The 18527-nt window shown below is 36.1% G+C and overlaps 1 protein-coding gene across 2 annotated transcripts in view; it reads left to right on the top strand.

Moving 5' to 3' along the window:
- AGMO (alkylglycerol monooxygenase) overlaps positions 1–18527 on the top strand; it is a 183976-nt gene that overhangs the window by 146441 nt on the left and 19008 nt on the right. Inside the window, exon 13 of one of the 2 annotated variants that reach the window (XR_002116001.2) lies at positions 10405–10493. The exons of the other annotated variant lie outside the window; for it this stretch is intronic. The gene's annotated coding sequence lies outside the window, so the exon portion shown is untranslated. The remainder of the gene's footprint in view (positions 1–10404; positions 10494–18527) is intronic. 2 annotated transcript variants of the gene reach the window in all.

The following is an 18527-nucleotide window of genomic DNA, read 5'->3' as shown; positions in this document are numbered from 1 at the left end:
TGCTTATTGAAAAGCTCTCCAATTTTCTATTTTGCTTTTTGTTCTTGTTGTTTAAACTTTAAGATGAGATGCTCATGTACCTTTCCTTAGTCTGCTGCTCCATCACTTTCTTACTGCTTTATAACAACAACTTTTCTTTAAACTCAGGGGTATGAGGAGAAAGAAATTTTGCAAATGCTTTTTCTGCTAAACCTAAAAAAAATCTAGGGGTCTTTTGCAGTTTTAGGTTACCACAGATTTATTGTGCATTCCAAGGTGAAAGTACTGCAAAGCATATGTACCTTGTAAACAAGTGAAGGATAAAGGCAGAAATTATTGTGCATATGAAGATTAGGGCTGGATTATGGCTACAGTTTAAAAGAAGAGAATGTAATGAATGAGAGGGAGGATGATGAACTATTGATTTTGTGTGGATGAGATTAGCACCTATAATGGGGGCAAGTTCAGATATTCTGCTGTCAGTAGAACTATCTTCGTGCTTCCTCCTTAAAAAGTTAAGTGCTCTAAAATGTACTTTGTTGCTATAGCATAAAGGAATCCTGATATTACCATAAGATATGTGAAGTGTAGGATGTGAACATGAAATGTAAGATGACTGATAAGATGACAGTTTCTTTGTGTTTTGTTTATTTATTTTAATCTTACAAGTATCTATGAAGCAGGGAACAGTAATGGGATTTTCATGACTAGCACTGTGATTTCAAATCATTATTAGCTACTAAGAAAGAAGCTACAGAAAAAAAAGTTTTGTGGGAGAATGTGGAGGAGGGTATTAATAATTTTTCTTTGTTATGTTTTTTAAATGCAAAATATGTCACTCTGAGTCATATTATACTAAGTATCTGAAAATGGCAGATCAAAAAAGCATATTTGATTTGGCTTTTAATTCTGGTCAGTAAAACCTGTGAAGCTATCATATTTCTTCCACCTTTAATTTTACTTTTACAGGTGTTTTTGTCTGTCTATCATGTTGTAATGTAGGTTTTCGCCTGTTTTTGGATTGGCAGTATAAGAATGGTATTTTCATTATTCTTTTAAATGGGAGCTTTGAGAAATATTATAATTGTCTTCATTGACAGATTAATTATATTTTTAAAGGAAAATAGAATAGACATGATAACATCTTAAATTTATTTAAATATAATTTGTTATGTTGTTTTAGAAAAAAATATATGTTCTAATGTAAAATAGAATAGACTGACAGTATCTTAAACTTATTTAAATATTATATTCTTTCCTGTCTATAATGGAGGCAGTTTCTTTTTTAAATTCTGAACCAAATTCCCCCATGTTACACTCATACAGTTTAGTGTAGTGAATAGTGAATGCAAAATAGAGCTTCTAGAATACATTTTGCATTCACAATTAAGTTATATTTACTACCTCATCATTACCTCAGGCTACAGAATTAGCACTGTTTAAAATGAATTAGTCACTCTACATCCAATCTTAGCCATTTTTACAGTATTAAACTTTTTAATGGTTTGCAAAACTCAGTCTCCTTGAAGTTGATTGACATCTTTTCATTACATCAGATGTTGGCTCATATTTATTGTTAATAAGTGCTTGTGCTCAATTATGACTTTGAATTTTGTCTTTTTTTTTTTTTTCTAGGAGAGGTTGTTTGTTTGTTTGTTTTCCCTCAGCATTTATTTCTGAAGTGAAAGATAACTTCTAGGCAGATCACCATATATGTATAGTATATTTTTGGATGGTGGAGTAATCTGTATGAGTGTCACTGCTTTCTAAAAGACTGGTTCCCTTCTCCATTTAAAGAAAAATAGCTCAAAGTTATCATAATGCCTTTCTACAAGACTTTTTTTATCAGTTGTCTAAAGATACTTAAATGTGTTAATGTATAGAATATCTTTGAAATATTTTTACAGAGAAACTTAAGAATCTTACTACTTTTCATGCAATTCCATCCAATATCTTCACTTGCATGCGTAGTGAACTGAACTTACTACTGTGAGGACACCTGTACCTAAACTCAGGAGCTGGTCAGCTGGAGAAGTGGCTAAGGCACCAGCATTTCTGCTTCTAAATCCATTACAGTCAAGTGAGATACAGCATACAGAAGGTATCCTTCAATACAGGGAATCTCCTCCAATTTTAAGTTTAAAATTTAAGGTACTTTTTAAGGCACTCAGATTGAAAGGAGAGTTCATAGTTGAATTAAGAAAATTAGGAAAGAGGTTCCTTTGTTCTGTTGTCTTCTTAAGTCTCCTGTTGAGTAGTTTAGGTGGCTCTCACCTCTGCCTGCCTGTTTTTATGGGTACTGTGTTTTTGGGTACTTTTCGATTTTCTTTGTTTTTTATGAAACCTGAGCATCTCAGGCACAATATCTGAAGGTGTAAGTGGCTTAAAGTGTTTGGCTCCCAGTACCCGTTGTTGTCCATGACAGTTAGAACTCTGTTATTTTAAAAATGAAAATCTTTAGAAGATTTCGTAGTCCCTGTAATTGAGTTCTCTGAATCACCAGAGAAATGTTCATCTGGCTTTATATATTCTATTTTGTTCCTCTCACTAAAGCATCATATTCCTGGCAGAACTATGCTAACTTCTAAGTCAATTAACAAAACTCCCCTGACTAGCTGGGGTTCAAACCTGGATCCCTTCCATAAGCCTTCTTCAGGAATATTATTCCACACCTATCTGCCAGCTTTCTCCTTCTGACCTTCCTGTTGCTGAAGGTCATCCTCAGGAAAGCTTCCAAAAAATTCTTGTACGTCCCCTTCCCAGACATGAATTATCCCCCTCACTCCAGCCTCTGTTCTCTCCCACAGGGAGTGCTGTTCTCTCCATACAGTAATGCTATGAACTCCTGGGCTTCAGAACACATATTCTCTCTGTGTATCTTTTACTTGGATGCAAGGTAGATAGTTTATCACTATTAATAGATACTATTAGCGGATAGCATTTTTATAATATTATATTGTTTTCTTCGAAGTAAGAATCATCATTATACTTAACCTCACTAAGGAAAAAAAAATGTTAATGTACTCAGGAATTTGATGAAAAAGACTGGCAAGAGAATACCTATGAGGGCTGCTCCAAAAGTAATGCCTCTGTTCAGAACAAGCTACATATGTTGAAGAGAAAAAGGATGATGGAAGAACTGAAAGGCCTATTTGATAATTAATTTATTAGGCACTGGAATGGCCTGCCCAGGCAGGTGTTGCCATCCCTGGCAGTGTTCAAGAGGCATCTGGGTGAGTAGCTAGTAGCTTGTGGTAGCAGTGGTAGTGGGAAGACAGTTAGACTAGATGATCTTATAGGTCCTTTCCAACCTTCTGATTCTATGATTCTATAATTGGATTGGGTCTCAATAGAGAAGAGTAATTTTAGCCTGAACTTTCAAAGAACCTTCGAAATTTTTGAACTTATCAAAACAAACGAATGAAGGCATTATGATCAAAAACATGAGGATATAACCAGTATTTCTTGAACTATGATTTTTTTAACTGCATGTGTATATAACTTTGAGAGCTGTTCATAGGACAGTGAAGTTACTGTGGCCTTGGGCTTTTCATAAATTACTTTTCAGGACTGGTTAAGAAGTCCCAGCGTTAATACAGTGAATTACGGTTTCTCTAAATTTATTTAATCTATGAAAAATGCTTATAGTCAGTCTGAGAGCTTTGCCAGTGATAAGATAAATTACACTAAGTAGAACTCCCCCTTCCCACCCTCAAAAAAAAGTTCTTATGAAGAAAGTAATTATCTCAAGGATTAGAAATGAGAGAATATGGCCTGTGATTATTCTCATGACAGTTTCAGGCAGGAACAGAATGTTTCAGATTAGGTAACTCTTTCTGCAGAGGTCTCTTGCACCATCATCTCTGTTAAGCAGGTGAAGACAAGTTGCTGGAATCCATTATTCTAAGAGAGGAATATTTTTTGCATTTGTTTACTCCAATTGGTTGTCTCAATCTGCAGTAACAAAAAATTAAGAAGAGTGTTCAGAAGCTGCTGTTCTTGGTCTCCCATTACCTCCTTGACTTGTCTCATTGAGAATGGTGAGACTGCAAATGTGAGTCAGTTCAGGGTTTAGCCCAGTAGTACATTTTCACAACAGAGAAAGGGAATTTTCTCTAGTTTGCTAGTCCTTCTGGTTACTTTCATATATTCTAAATCTGTCATCTGCTTCAAGTTTTGCATATGCTTATGTGCATGTAGCTGAATCTTAAAGAATTGCAGATGTATATGTATTTCTGAGAAAGACATGCCTATCATTTCTCTGTGAGTTAAATGGTCTTTCAAATATTCTTCATATACATACTTTTCTTTACGGAAAAATTTCCTATTTCATTAGAGTGGTTCTTCATTCAAGCTAGTTCATGATTGTTGCATTGATTATTAGTTAAATTGTCCTATAAATTGCAGCTACTAAGAAAAATTCTGTGCATACAGTACTTATGTACCTCCTTACATGGAAAAGAAAGTAGGCCTTTTTGGTATGCACTTTCTTTCATGTATATCCAGTTACCTGCATGCTTTTGTGGTCTATACACAGTTCCAAGTCTCAGCTGTAAGGGGTTAAACATTATTAGGAAAGTTCATATTTAAATTCATATTTGTTCTTTCATTGTTCATCGTTGCATATTTCTGATTAATTTTTTTCTTTTAAATGAACTCTGCTGTCATGGCTGATTCCTATGAATAATGAAGTAATATAGTAAGTGAAAAGATGCAAGGAAGGAAAAAAGAGGTGAAAGAATTATCAGTATTGAGAAATGAAAGACAAAAACCTATATGTATACAGCAGGCTTAGAACTAATAGCATCTTTACATATTACAAATACCTCCATGAAATTTCATAACACTGTTTTTCATTTGAGTTGAATGCAGTCCTTAACTGATTTATACTTTTATCTTTGAAGGCAAAAATGCCATACCAGTATTTTTTATGTACCAATCAGTAATCAAGTATAAATTTAGACTTTATCTGAACTTTAGATTAACATTATTTCAATTAGGTCACTAAAGTAGATTTGAATTGAAATGGAATGAGGTGCACCACAAAGCTTTTCAGCTGCTGAGGCATATGAAAAGCAAGATGAAGACAATAGCAACAAATACACTGGGGCTAACTGTATGCACCTCTAACTTTCAACAGATATATTGGCCTCTTGTATGTATCTTTTGTACTCTTGTTTTTTCAGACAAACTACCTAATCAGAGTTTGCCTTAATCCGGCTACTTTCTTTCCATGGAATTTTGAGGGATTTGCTGTTCTAAATATTGGCAATACAGGAATAAACGTTTGCTTTTCTCAGGGATCATCTCACATACTGTGAAAGCAGTTTCTTTTTGATACTTCTGCCGGTAATGGTATGGTCACTTTGATTTATACTTTAATTCTCCAGATAAAGTGTACAGGAGTTGACTCACATTTGATACACAGGAGACTATACTCACTGTGGAGAATTTCTCTGTGCATTGTAAGATAGTGACATTCCATGTAAGTCACTTCTGGCAGAAATAATACCTATTTCAACATTGTGTAAATGCAAGAATTTGATAATGAATACTCAAATTAACTCATATTATTTTCTTTTTATATTTTCTGTAGTATTGTATTTTATTAAGATGAAGAGTGCATCCAAAAACAGCTAAAAATTAACATTGCATACAGTAAAAGATTATTTAAATTATGAGGGCTGCTCCAAAGTAGTACTTCCTATTTTATTATGTTGGTCCACAGTGTCAGAAGCAGATGTTGATAGCATAGCAGTAGAGGTTGAACCTTCTCACCAATACTCCATTACATTTTGTTGCAATGTGACAGATGGCAGCAAAGGGGCAGTCTGACAAAATGGCATCTGACATGGGAGTGCGTATGGGGTAAAGGTGTTTAACTGAATTCCTCCATGTGGAATAAATTTCATCCATTGAGATTTTACTGACACTTGCTGAACGTTGATGGAGACCAAATAGTGGATGTGAGCACAGTGAAACAATGGGTGATGAGTTCCGGCAGTAGCAGCAACAACATAAAAGATGATACTCTGGATAGTCATGCGTAACTGTCACACTATGAAATTTCAATCAGGTCATCCGTGCAAATTGGTGATTATGACCACAAAAATGTGTACAGAGCTGAAAATTGGCTTCAGTATATTGGAAACAGTGGTGGCAATGTTGGAATATCTCAAACTTTATTCCAAGTGAGTCCCACAGATGCTCACACAGGAACTGAAAGAATGGCATATGCAAGTTTATCAAGACCTATTGAACCAATTTAAGGCTGAAAATGACAGTTTCCTGGATTGCATCATTACCAGTGATGAGAGCTGGAGTCAAATGGCAGCCATGAGTGGAAACATGAATTTTCCATTGAAGAAACAGTTCAAGACGCAGCTCTCAGAGGGTAAAGTGGTGTGCACTGTCTTTTGGAATGAGAAAGGAATGATCCTTTTGGATTTCCTGGAATACAGATAAACCATCAACTCTGACTGCTACACTGCAATGCAGAGTAAGCTGAAGGTTCAAATTTCCAAGCCAGAAAAGGAGACGTCCTTTCTCTTGAAATGTGATAATGTCAGGCCCCATGCCTGTTTGAAAGACTGTGGAGCACACTGCAAATCTTGGCTGGGCTGTCCTATTTCACCCACCATGTAATCCACCTGATTTGCATTTATTTGAGCCAATGAAAGGTGGACTGTGTGGGCAACATTTTCCTAGCAATGATGTTGTCATAGAAGCTGTGAAACAGTGAGTCACCTTGGCTGGTGGAGATTTTTAAGAGTGTGGTATTCAGGCTCTTGTTCATCACTAGTGAAAATGCAGAGCTAATGGTGTTGACTGTGTTGAAAAATAGTGTTTTGTTGCTGATAATTTGTCTTGTCAAGTAGTACTTTTGTTCTCTTTGCAGCTGTTGCTATTTCCAAAGAAATAAATAGAAGGCATTACTTTTGGAGTGACCTATGCGTATTTAGTCTTCAATACTGAGTGACTTTTTAGAGAGAAAGTAAAGTATCTTTCTTCTGAACTGGAAGGACAAAGACAGCCCTGAATACTACTACTTGCAGCAGTTGAAAAATGTGAAAAATTCTGATACACTTTCTCTTAAAAAGTACTTATCTGTAATGCTTATACTTAGTCAATATCCTTTGAGTCAATTTGTTGAGCTGCTGAGTTGTTGATTTTGAATTTCTTTGTTTGCCAGCAAATCAACAGAATGCTGTTTGAGCTGACAGAGAAAGAGTGAGTCAGTGGGAGAAAAATGACTTCAGTAAATTATCAGTAAAAGCAACAGCTTTCTAACAAATCTTCCATCTGTTTTTGTATTTTTTTTATCATTTCAGAAGATCCCATGGTGTCAGATGTCAGATTTTATACCACAACCAACCATGATTTGACCTATTCAGCGCTTTCTGAGTGTCAGTAAAAACAAAAGCACCAGCAGCTCTTTACAGAAAAACATTACCAGACTTTCTGAAATAAAGGCAGTCCTTGATTTTCTTTCTGTAAATCCCAGTAACTCACTGGGTGAGAATGTGTGCTGCATGTCCTCTGAGTATATAACAGAGCTGGCAGCTGGGAGTTGGGCAGCTGTAAGTCTTTGTTAGTGCTGGCTCTGGTCTGTGCTAGCACCGGCACTCCAGCCCCAACATGATTTAGAAAGTCTTGAAAGGCTGGAGTTATGGAAACCTGTCTCTAGTTACATCCACTCAGTGTTATGGTAGTAGGTCTCTGTTTTGTTATGAACAGGATCATGACCCAGCATCTCTGTGGTGCTAGCAGATTGTCCTGATGTAACTGTAGAGGCCCAATATTGTCCTGCAGTAGCTGGGTAGTTCTTGAAATACAACTTAGGGCTGTGCTTGTATGCATCTGCTTCTGGGAATGTATTGTTGTTTTATACTTTTTGCTCTTTTGTACCTGGAATGATGAGTGGACAAGAATCTTGTCCTTTCTTAACATTAGCAAATAATACATGTTATCCAGGTTAGTGCTGGTTAGTACTCAGACTGAATATAAATGTGATAAAAAAACAAAAAGGGAAGAGTCATGCTGACAGATACTTCATTTCTTTTTGGCATCTTAATATACTTTTAACATCTGAAAGAATAGAATTAAACTTGAATTTTAAATGAAAATTCAAATAAAAAAAAAAAACAAAACTAGAGAGGTGTTTGCTAGCTGCTAATTATTTAATAAACTAAAATAATTAAATTATCTTTCTAATCTACTTCTTGTCACTCACTAAGATTCTGAGGGGGAAAAATGACATTTTGAAAACTGATTAGACAGAAGGTTTCATGCCTTAGCTGTATTTTGTTTTTGTTGTTGTCATTCATGTCAGTGAAATGATGTATCACACCAAACCAACTCATATGGAATTTAAACTGTTCGGGGAAAGATTTAAAGATGTTCACATAAGACCATCGAACTGTGTCAGCAACTAGATGTACAAATCAGTGAATTGCTGTGTAAGTTCATTGATTTGTACATCTAGTTGCTGACACAACTGGCATTGTGATAATTGGCATTATCAGCCATTTATATTCAAAAGTATGACCACAAAAAAATAAAGCAATGGATAACACCCAAAGTTTCAATTCTCAAAAATGGGTAATTAAATGATCCACTGAATGAATGCTTGGAGGACCCAATCCAGAGAAGTGGTAGGCTGGTATTTGTCAACTTTGTCTTTTCTTAACAGGAATCTAGCAGCAAACCTCTCTCACTGCATGAGCTTCAAGGCTGGTTGTCCATTTTCTTTTTAGTCCATTATATTTTTTAACACATGAAAAAAAAAAAAGAAATACATCAGATCCTAATCTCTTATCAATAGAAGACATTGGTTTTGCTTTCAGCTTCCAAAAATAAGCGTTATGTTATGATTTTGCTGTCAGCATATGCATTTTATTAAGGGGTGTAACGCTAAAACTAGTCAAGAGAGAATATGAAATCAAATAGAAATGCATTCCTCGATGGGAGATAGGCTACTTTTTTTTATATTTTTTCTAAGCAGTCATTAAATATCTGTTTCTGAAATCTTAGCTTTATCAATTGCAGATAGCAGAATGGAAATATGTGTGGGGAAACTCTTTTTTGAATGAGTTCCATTTTCCCATAACTCCAGTTGGGCCGCATGATAAAATTATCAATGAAATGTCCTAATTTGATCCTTAACCAAAGGGATGTTGTCCTATGAATCATCTGTGTTTGTGGGAGGCAACGCTGAAGCTAACGGAGCAGGAATGGGACCCAGATGTTTTCTGGGAAGCTAGTTGCACTGTAGGCTGTGTGTATTACCTAACATAGGCAACCATATGGAAGAAAAGGTTGGAAACATCCCATTACAAGTCATATATCACTGAGCTGACAGCAAGAATTTCAGCTTGTTTTTATTTAAATCATAAAAGCAGCTGCTCAGCTGTCCAGCTGTATTAAATTTAACCCTTTTTCTGGCAAATGACTTTTGTTTTATGAAATGGCAGCCAGACTGTTTGGTGAGCTTGCAGAAAAAGCCAGGTTAGAGAGTCCTGCAGTAACCTGTACCCAGCCAGCAGGACAGCAGAAAGGCTGGCTACATCTGATGTTGGACAATTGTGTAGCCTCACAATACACTTGTGCCTTCTTAAGTACCAGCAAGCCCTTTATCCTGGAGAGGTTACAGAAAAAATATATGCATAAAGAGAAAATCTGTAGATTTTTTTCCATCTTCCTTATTGTTCAATGAGTGCACACCTTTATAATAACCCAATACTTTGTGTTTTGTAATTTTTTTTTTCATTTCTCTCATCGCTTTCTGTTTTCTATTTTTCTTTTCCATTATTGTTGCTTCCTTCTTTCCTTAATTTTCCCTTCTCAGAGTATTCCAACTCTGATTCACTGCCTCCTTACTGTACAGTATTTATTCTTTTCTGTATCTTCAAAATTTTTTTTCTATAGGCTTTATATTTATATATATATTAAAAAACAAAACAAAACAAAAAACAAAAAACCAAGAATGAATAAACAAGCACTTTGTTTGCGAAAAGCTGTTCCCTTCAGTAGGAAACAAATTCTGTCCTTCAAATTAATCCTTCACATGTGTCTCAAATAGGTTAATGATTTGTTATTTTTTAGCACTCTTTTGCTAAAGAGACTTTTACTGAAGCCTAACAGTTACAGTTAAGTAACAACCATATAGTAAGTACAGACTTTAATTTCCTGTGCAGAAATCTGTAGAAGAAATATAAGGAGGATCCAGCATAATACCAAACCAGTTTAGTAGTTTCAAAACACTAAAGCATACTAAAATAGGTTGTCCTGTAGTTTTTGCAGGCTGTAATATTTATTCTGTATTACACCTACACTGCTCACCTCCATGTCTGTCTACTGTTTTCTTTTCTTTCTTCTGTCAGAGGTTTCTGGAGGTTTTCTTATTTTACATCCTTTATATTGCAGACATAGTCCTTTAAGAATATTTGAGAAGGATTTCTTCTTCATACATAAATCAGAATCTGGAGTGGTATGCTTATGCTGGGAATTAACTAGTAAGTATTTGATAGAAATATTTACATCCAAATTAATTCTCTCTTCCTTAAACTTAGTGAACACGTGAAGAGCTTGGCAACACTTGCTTTCATCCAGTACTTTCTTTCATGAGAGAACTGATGTAAATGCAATCACTAATGACTGTAAAAGGGAAACATCTCTTCCATTTTTGTGGAACGGAGAAAGGAAGATCTGGCAAACAACAGGCCACTCTGCCTCACGTATATGCCTGGGAAAATCATGGAGCAGATCATCCTGGAAGAGATGTTAAGGCACACGTGAGTTGAGGAGGTGATTTGAGACAGCCAGCACAGCTTCACTAAAGGCAGATCATGCCTGACCAAACAGGTGGTCTTCAATGATAGAGTGTTGGCATTTGGTGGAGAAGGGGCAATTGATGTTATCTACTTGGGCTTCTGTAAGGTCTTTGACATGGTCCTGCATGACATCCTTATCTTTAAATTGGAGTGATATAGTCATGAAGACTGGATTTTTCAGTGGATAAAGAATTGGTTGGAAGGTCACAGCCAGAGTCTTGTTGTCAGTGGCTCTACGTCCAGGTGGAGGACAGTGATGAGTGATGTCCCACAAGGGTCCATCTTGGGACAGCTCACTTCAGCATCTTTATTGATGACATTGGCAGTGGGATTGAGTACGCTCTTGACAGGTTTGTGAGCAACACCAAGATGAGCAGTATAGTTGATACAATAAAAGAGTTGCCATCCAATGGGACCTGGGCAAGCTTGAAAATTGTACTTGTGTGTATCTAAAGATGTTGAACAAGAGCAAGTGCAAGATGCTGTACTTGAATTGAGGCAATCCCAGGTATGCATACAGACTGGGAGAAGAACTCATAGAGAGTAGCCCTGCAGGACCTGGAAATCCTGATGAATGAAAAGATGGACACAAGCCAGCAATGTGCACTTGCAGCCTCGAAGGCCAACAGTATACAGAGCTGCATCAAAAGAGCAGGCCAGCAGGGTGAGGGAGGGGATTGTGTCCCTTAACTCTATGCCTGTGAAGCTCCACCTGCAGTACTGCATCCAGGACTGGTGTCCCCAGTACAAGAAAGATGTAGTGCTATTGAAGTGGCTCCAGAAGAGAGCCACAAAGATCTTCAGAGGTCTGAGGCATCTTTCCTATGAAGACAGGCTGAGTGAGCTGGGCTTATTCAGCCTGGAGAAAAGAAGGCTCCAAGGAGACTTGTTGACTTCCATAATTTAAAGGGAGCTTATAATCAGGAGAGATAGAAACTTTTTACACTGTCTGATAGTGCTAGGACAAGGGGAAATGGTTTTAAACTAGAAGGGATTTAGATTATTTTTTAGGAGGGAATTTTTCTTTCAGAGAGAGGTAAGGTGCTGGGACAAATTGTCCTAAGAAGTTATGAATGCTCCATCTCTGGAGATATTCACAGCCAGACTGGATGAGGCCCTGGACTGCCTGATCTAGTGCCTGATATAGTCTGGTAACTCTGCCCATGGCAGGAGGCTTGGAACTAGATAATCTTTGAAGTCCTTTCCAACCCAAGGCATTCTGTGATTCTGTACAGACACCAAGTGCATAGTAGCAGTATCAAATTCCTGTTGGTTTTGGAAAAGATGTAAAATCAAGAATTTGCACTCTGGTAAAGCGCAGGAAAAAATGTCCTTACAGGCCTCAGGTGGCCACAGAAATGATCACCATGCGGAAGTACTATCAAAGACAGCCAAAACACAGCCCTCTTGCAGAAGATGTAACTTATGTAATAACATTCTTTTAATAATTCCATGTAGTTTCTCTACATCTTGAAGATAAATTTTTCTTATTATTGTAATACTTTTTTTTTTTTTTTCTCCTATTTCCCTTTCTATCTCTGTAGGTTATTCTTCCGAAACTTTTAGCTCTACTGAGGGTATCATATGATTTTCTGCCTATAACAGGTAGTCTGTTTTCTGCTAAAGACTACAATTGTGACTTTCCAAGATTTTGATCTCTGTTTTGTCTAGTCCGTACTCACTGTGTAACATAAGGTTTAAATCCATGTTGAATAAGATTAAATTTTTTCTTTCAGACTGTTATTCAGACTTCTGGTATCACATTAACTCTCCACACCAGTGTCCAGCCTAAGGCAAATAAGCATTTTCCTTGCACTCACAGTATTAGTAATATTCAAGCACTAGTTATAGTTACCTCCCAGAAAATTCTGAGGGAGAATTCTTCACTTGTACCTATTCTCCTTTTGCTGAAACACTCTTTCTTCCTCCTTTCAGCAGTCTTTTCTCTGTGTGTTGGTTAGCATTTTTTCCTTTCTTGAGAATAGCAAGGTTTGGATCTATGAAGAGAGTGATCTACCTCAGTTCATACCCATTACTTGATCAGTGAGGCTTCTTCAACCAAAATAAGTCTGGAGTATTAAACTTCTTCAGGGAACATATGGAAAAGACTTTTCTGAAATGTTTTACTCTCTGAAAATATGGCAGTTTTGATGAAAAAAAGTTTGTTTGTTTTGCAGCTTGGAAAGCAAATGGTATACTGGGCTCCATCAAAAGAGGGGTGGCCAGCAGGGACAGGGAGGTGATTGTCCCCCTCTACTTTGCTCTTGTGAGGCCCCATTTGGAATACTGAGTCCAAGTGTGGAGCCCCCAGTACAAAAAAGACAGGGAGCTGTTGGAGAGGGTTCAGAGGAGGGCCACAAAGATGATCAGGGGACTGGAGCACCTCCCCTATGAAGATAGGCTGAGGGAGCTGGGCTTGTTCAGCCTGGAGAAAAAAAGGCTGCGGGGTGACCTTACTGCAGCATTTCAATACCTAAAGGGAGCCTACAAGCAGGAGGGGAATCAACTCTTTACAAGGGTAGATAATAGCAGGACAAGGGGAAATGGTTTTAAGTTGAGGGAGGGGAAATTTAGGTTGGATGTCAGGGGGAAGTTCTTTACAAAGAGAGTGGTGAGGTGCTGGAACAGGCTGCCCAGAGAGGTTGTGGATGCCCCATCCCTGGAGGTGTTCAATGCCAGGTTGGATGGGGCCCTGGGCAGCCTGGTCTAGTATTAAATGTGGAGGTTGGTGTCCCTCATGTGGCAGGGGGGTTGGAGATTCATGATCCTTGAGGTCCCTTCCAACCCTGGCCATTATGTGATTCTGTGATTCTGTGTTTATGGCTATCATATATTGTCCTCTAGCTTTCTGCAGGATGAGTTCTATTTACATTGCTTATGAATAAATATTTTGCCTTAATTTTATATTGGATTTGGCTTGACAGTCATTCAGAGAAGCATCAGCTTCTTTTCCTTCCCAAATGTGATATGTTACCTGAATATGCTCTGCAAGTTGATATATTCCTTTTGAACTTTCATTTTTCCTGTGTTGCAAAATTCTTTAAATCACTGTTGCTCAGCCAAGTAGTGTGCTCTTCCTCACTTGTTTATAGGTTGCTGTGTACAACTAAGGCCTCAGACTAACTACTAATTTCAAAAACAGCTGTTTGATGTCTCATTAGATTTATTTGTTTTGTGTATTTTGCTGGTTATTATTGTGTTGGATTTTTTGTTTGTTTTCTTTTTGGAAAACAATCTACATGGATTACCTACTAGCCTGCTTGACTAGCTTGGCACATCCAAGTCTCTCTGCAAGTGCTTCAGCTCTTACTCATCAAGGGGCAGAGCGGAGCAAAAAGGTCAATTCTTAAGCACAAGAGGCAGCTTGAACTCCTAGAGCCTTAGCTAAAATCTCACCTGATTTTGCCATGAGGTCCTCCAGGTGGCAATGCAGACAAACAGGTCAGAGTGTGTGTTTAAACTCACAAAACTGAGAACATCTAAAGTTTAGTGTAGCAAAGCGAACATTTTGATATGTTTAATATGAAATAAGATAAAATCATTTGGCAGGGCTGCTGAGTTCAGGTAAACAAACACTGGATGTAAAACAAGAAAGACAAATGTGGTTTATGCAATCCCATTAACATTATTAGTTATGTCATAGCTAAGATTAAGACATATTTTTAATTTAAACAAATCATAATAACAATAATTAAAACTGAAGCCTCTAGAATTAGTCACTGTTATTTTTTATTACTGGTACTTAATTCTTCACAGTCGTGTATAATGTTTGCTTTTTAGCCAATGTGAAATGCATGCAAAACATTGCTATTATGATTTCATATTTTATGTACAAATTTTGCAAAGCTAGAAGTATGTGTATAGTTACACAAAGTGTACATATTTGTGTATGTGCACACAAACATATCTGGCTGGTGGCAGGTTTTCCCATACACTTATTCATAAATTTTTACTCACCCCAAAGGTATAGAAAATACTTAAACAGGATTTTTCCCTATTGATCTACAGAGATGTTGCAACTACAGCCAAAAATGAAAGCAAGCTCCCAGTGTCAACTACAGGAACTGACTTAAATATCTATTAGCTTTTGTGATTATGCAAAAAGGTGATTATCTTTTGCAGCGTGCCACTCTTATGTATATACAATACAGTGCCCACTCATTAGCATGCCAGTTTGGCAAGATTGATTTGTTAGGAAGAGGAACTTCAGAGGAATTTAACCTTCTCAATAGGAATTAATTACAACATGCACTTATTCTAATCAACCTGTGAAATTTTTTATTTTCTGGAAAAGCAAGTCCTCCGGAGTTTTATGAAACAATACTTGATTTTTTTTTTTATTTTTCTTAGTAAATTTTGTACCTTGCTTAAACTAATTTTTTTTTTTTTACTTTTATTTGTATTTTTTGCCACGCTGATATATGTACAGAAATCTTAATTGTGTCTTTTTCTTCTGATTTCACCACTATAATATTGCTTCAGCTAAGCATTCCACACATAAACCTACACATTAAATCTTTTGTGATGGATTACCAGGCCGCAATTACACAATTATTTACAGACACCACACAAATGCTCAAAGGGGTAATTAATTAATTAATCTGAATGAATAAATATAAAAAATAATGATGTGAATTACGATAATGCTGTGTAATCCATAACATTTTCCTCCCAGAAAATTCCAAAGCAATTTCTAGGCTACACTAGTTGCTTCAGACACTTCAGTGTAGAAAATATATTTCTATTCTGTAATGTGCTATTAGATTTTATCCAGAGCATGAAGAGTAAAAGCCAGCTCTGACAACCTGGTATTTGAGGACCTGTAATTCCACTCCATGTGTGCTTCTAAGTGTGTGATAATGGCTTCCCTGGTCTTTTTGTTGTATATATTGCTGAAGATATTGTAATTCTTTTACAGATCAAAGTTTAGCAAAGCATTTTGGAAAATATTTTTAGGGGTTTTTTATGCTTTGTGAGTTTTTTCTGGAAAAAAATATTTATTTATATAGTTTCGTATCATTGTCGGAACTGAACTTGATGATTTAGAAAGTTCTTCAATAAAGTAGCAAGAATGAAGTTACAAGTATTGTATTTCTTTTATAATGAAGAGGTTTTATAAATTTACTTGTTTGGTGTCCAAAGAGCCTGTATTTTTTTGTTCCTACCTTTGTGAGCTTATGATGGGATATTTACCAACATACAGCCAGTGCTAGGATGCTGCTGACATCTTTAGTTTTTAATGTAGAGAAGATACTACAGACTTGTTACATGAGTAAATAGACCACCTTATGCCGCTTTGCTTCAATGAGGCAATTTTTGATTCTTGTTGAATGGAGACATAAGTTTGACCTAGTGATGGCATATTGCAGGTCTTATCCTTTCTCTGTAAATCCTTTAAGATTTTCTAATCCCTGAACTAGTCTTCCTGCTTGAGGGACTTCTGTGGTAGAGTGGTTTGCCTGTTCTTGAGAAATTCAAGATTTGCTCCATGTTTATGCCAAAGACTGTTCCCAGTTAAGAAGACTGCAAATATCTATTTGATTATTTCAACTGGAGAATCAGGGTGGTCTTCTTAAAAGTTTAAGCATATCATTAATGTAGATATAATAGAAAATTGAGTTAATAGTATGATGGAGACACATCAAATATTTGCAATAAGCCATGACTGAACTTTAGGAAAAGCAGAATCCATAAGAAAATAGCTAAATAATTTAGATTAATAAAACTATTTTGAGTTTATTCTATTTCCATAAAACCTATATATAACTTGAAATATGTTGAATAAATTGTGTCGTCTGAAAATAAATCTAAACATGCCTCACAGAAACATAGCAAATCTTTTCATGGCTGAACCATGACAATGCCAAACAGCAAACATTTCCAAACATTTTTTTAATGTGAAAAGAGGAAAATAGAATTGATTTGAATGGATAAATTCTTGTCTGTAATAAGCTCATCATATCAGTCCTATACAAGAGCTTCAGAATAATGATAAATGTATGTTTGGCCTAATTTCCCAGTTACAGGTACACTCCATACTTCACATTTGTTTCCTTTTTAATCAACCACACCTTTTGATTAAATCTCTAAGTTGTTTGTTTTTCTTTTACACATCAGGATAAAACTTTTCATTTGTTCTTTAAATGAATATATCTGAGTGCAATGCTTCATAAAAGGAATATGGTACTGCAGGGAGGAAATAATTAGTATAGGTCTGATATGGTTTGCATAGTTTTCTAACCATTTCTATAGTGAAAAAGAACACACGCGATCAGTTTTGTTAAAAATGTATAAATGTTATTTCTTTAACTCTCCAATTCTTCTATGATCATATTTCAGTACCGAATACAAACAAATACAGGAATCTTCAGATTGAATTCATTCAACAAACCATTGGGCACACACAATTACAAAAACATGTAAAATGTATTTTCCATTTTATAATTATTTCTGGTCTTTACTGTGGATGTGTGTGGGAGAAGAACGTTCTTATCAGCCCTGTCATGGCTTGTTTTGGGATGTTTTATGTAATTCTGTGCCTTTGCCACAGTTCCACAGTAGCCTATGGAAGATGACAGTCCAACTTACCCTGAGCGACAACCCCATGCTACAGTTTACCAATATCACAGTATGGGTTATGACCCATATCACAGTTAAGTATGTTGATCCAGGACAGATTCCATGGATCTAGATCAGAAACTGTGGATCAGAGTCAGTGCTGTGATATAGTCCCCCCAGAATGCTATTCACACAGCTAGAACAAACCTATCCATTTAAATTATTTCCTTGTGTGGGCTTAGCAAATGAAAACTTTGTGTTTCTTCATTTAAAAATACATCTGTTTCCAAACATGTTAGTTCTTTTTCACATTTCTCCTTTTTTTTTTCCCTGAATACATTTACATAGCACTACAGTCTCTGCTAATCCTCATTATATACTAATCCGTGGATAGCTCATCTATTTCTTTTCCTGTTGTTAGTGGAATCTAGAGGTGCTTTAATTTTATGAACCAATTAGTTTCTCTTTTATTCCAAAAATTGTGTTATTATAATAACTCTCTGAACATGTTATTATAATATCAGTAGTAAATCGCTTTAGATGTAGACTAATCTTCCTTCAGGATCTGACAATAATTTCTTTAACAATCGGGATATGACTCAGATGCTATACTCCAAATTGTCTGTAATAATCTCTCCTCGGGTCCTATTATCTGTCATCACTATAGATGCGCCTATACATTTTCTATAAGATTATCTTGTTGCTAAGCTATTTTACCCATCTGGACATCATTTGTTTTATGATACTATATTTGTTCTCATAGCAGATTTAAAAAAGTGGATTTCTCTCAGTCTGTCAGGGTTTATCCTATATTTTTTATGTGAAAACTCCTGTAGATTTCAGTAACACTACTACTGTGAGTAAAGGTTGCAAAATTAGATCTTATTTCACATATATCTGAATTTGTCAGAAAGATATCTGCACTTCTATAACACTATTTCCTTTCACTCTCCTGCTTTAATGATTTTTATGGTAACACACTTATTTTCCATGTTTTCTGTATGATTCGGTATTTAAGTATGCTGGTTTAAAAAAAAAAAAAGTAATGTTCTATTTGTTTAGTACTGCTGATTGATTTGACTGATGTACATGTATAACTGCAAAAGATTTTTATTCTGACAGTGCTTTAAAGACAGAAATAGAGGTTGATTTACAAAA

The sequence above is a fragment of the Meleagris gallopavo genome, chromosome 6, assembly GCF_000146605.3.
Source record: "Meleagris gallopavo isolate NT-WF06-2002-E0010 breed Aviagen turkey brand Nicholas breeding stock chromosome 6, Turkey_5.1, whole genome shotgun sequence".
Lineage (NCBI taxonomy): Eukaryota > Metazoa > Chordata > Aves > Galliformes > Phasianidae > Meleagris > Meleagris gallopavo.
Note: the sequence above shows the minus strand (reverse complement) of the source record. Positions and strands in the feature narration are given on the sequence as shown.